The sequence below is a fragment of the Gossypium raimondii genome, chromosome 1 (assembly GCF_025698545.1).
Source record: "Gossypium raimondii isolate GPD5lz chromosome 1, ASM2569854v1, whole genome shotgun sequence".
Classification (NCBI taxonomy): Eukaryota; Viridiplantae; Streptophyta; class Magnoliopsida; order Malvales; family Malvaceae; genus Gossypium; species Gossypium raimondii.
The window spans coordinates 46,847,489-46,849,953 of record NC_068565.1 but is presented as its reverse complement, the minus strand read 5'-3'; the positions used below and the strand labels follow the sequence as shown (position 1 = coordinate 46,849,953).

The window sequence follows — 2,465 nt, the reverse complement described above, 5'->3', positions numbered from 1 at the left end:
TAAAACAGAATAATAAGTTTAGAAAGAATAAAATATTTGTGCATATAAAAATAAAATTAACGATTTGATGTTAATAACATTATATTATATATATATTCAATAAAATAATTTTATATAAATTATATATATGAAAAGATCATGAAATGCTATTGTGTGTTTTTAAATCCCAACGAATATATATGTATATATGAAAATATCAAAATAGAATATTTACACTATTTAAGTAATAATATATAAAACTTAAGATAACACCATATAATAAAAATAATATAAGCCATAATAAAATTAGGTTTATTATTTGAGAAATGATAATAAACTAATTAATTTGATAATAGGATGACAAAACAAAGGAAAATTTTGAATTAAAACAAAAATCTTAAGTTTGAATTTGAAAATAATGCACAAATGATTAAAATGAGAACCAATTAATATCCAAGGGACCAGTACAGCAATTTAACACAAAGCCAAGAATTCAAATCTCATCAGCGAGAACGACGCCGTCTGTCCTTGGATCTAAATGAAATCGAACTCAAATATTTGGTGCAAATTAAAAGAAATTAAATAAAATAAAATTGAAACAACCCAAAACACAGAAGGGCTTGTCACGCAAATGGACCAATTAATAAAAATGCGTGGATCCTCCCCGGGTCGGGTCACCGCGCCGGTTATTGAAGTTGGATGATTAATACGGCACCGTTTTAAGGCCACTGAAACAGGCCCTAAACGGTGCCGTTTTATGCACTATATAAATCACCTCTTAAGCCTCAGATCAGAACCCTAGGCCAGCTTAAACACCAACCCCCCAAAGCCACCCCTTTTTTGCGCCGCTTCACAATCGAACCCCCCCCCCCCCCAAATTCATTCCGATCTGAACGGAGGAGGGCTTTGGCGACGCACCAACTCAGGTATCAACTCTAGTCTCCTTCTTCCTTTTATTTACTTTTTTTACAAAAAAGAAGAAGAAAACCCATGCGAAAATAGAGAAAAAAGAAAAAAAAGAAAAAAAATCAAACGAGAAAAATCGAAAAACCCATCACCTTTTCGAACTTTTTTTCTGAATATCCTCTTTTGTATTCAATACGTATGTGCGAAAGAAACCAAGAAAAAAGGGATCCCTTCACAAATTCGAAAACGGCCTTATATAGCCGGAAATAAAATAGAAATTTATAGGTAATTTTTCTAAATTTCTGTTATTTTTCTCTGCTATCCCTGTGTATCTGCTGCTGTTGCTGCCTTTGTTGCGTTGCAGGTACGAGTACAGAAGTCGTACGGAGGCCAGCTGGAGGCTTGTGGTGGCGCACGTGCGTGAGGTGCGCGTGGCTAGGGAGAGGAGGCCATTGTTGCGGCGGCTGGAGGGAAGTGATGCTAAAGGGCTAGGGTTTCTGCAATCGGGTTGGGGATTTGGGCTGTAATGGGTTTGTAATTTGGGCCATGCTTAGGTTTGAATTTGGGCTTCTGTTAATTGGACTGTTTAATAAAACTGTGGTATTTGGTTTTTTTATTATCTATTGGGCCGGACAATATTGGGCCATTACATATTAATTAAAATTTTTTAAAAGACTAAAAAAAAAAACTTTTCCATTTTAGGGGAACCTATCAGCCCCTCTATTCCTCGCTGCATATAACATACGAAATCCACACATTATAATCATACATGATAAAATTTAAACCTCAATATTTAAAGATGGAGATTTTTATTAGTTCCATTAGTATTGGGTTTAATTAGTCATCAGCTGACCGGTGAAGTGGATTTTGTGTCTCATGATTTTGAAATTAATTAATCTATTATTAAGAGGCAGCTCCATGGAGTAATTTTCTTTTTCTGCCCAAAACTCCACTCAAAATTTAGAAATTACTTTTTATTAATTTACTCTCCCATATATTATTTATTCGCACTGATCTTGCACACCATTTTTCTAAATGGAAAAAAAAAAACTTTGACTTTATTTCTTTAATCATTTGAGATTTTAATAATTCTTTTAATTATATCAGTAATTTAAACAAACCAAATAGATGTTAAAGATTCGTGACTGTTCTTTTTAACAATGTCTTAAATTTAAATTCTCTTATTGAGAGTGCAATGTGCCTTATCTTTTGCTCAAATTTTTTATCATTTTCTATGAAGTGTAGGACATCTCCCAATTATCACTAATTTATCTAAGTCCAGGTGCCCCTATGTTTTTATATATTATATTATGAACTTCTTTGAAGTTGGAAACCTTTTCAGGAGTCAGTATCTGATAAAAAAAAATAAAATATATGTACATAATGGTGGAATAAAAACTGGTTTGAAATAGTGGAAAAAGACAATAAAATATGGTAAGGTGATTAAATTATTGTGCCATGCGCATTGGGTTCTCACTTTTCTAGACACTCAGAGTAGATGTTCTTGGTGCCAGCCCAACCTCTATGGTCAATTTCCTAGGAATTTAATATAGTTTTAGCAAAGGCCAAATTAACTTAAT

The 2,465-nt window shown here is 32.9% G+C and overlaps 1 long non-coding RNA gene across 1 annotated transcript; it reads left to right on the top strand.

The window, feature by feature from the left end:
• Window positions 1-643: 643 nt before the first annotated feature.
• LOC105786126 (uncharacterized) lies at window positions 644-1,504 on the top strand. Its single transcript, XR_008198651.1, has 2 exons — window positions 644-905; window positions 1,095-1,504. It is a non-coding gene; the product is annotated as an uncharacterized LOC105786126 (long non-coding RNA).
• Window positions 1,505-2,465: the final 961 nt, after the last annotated feature.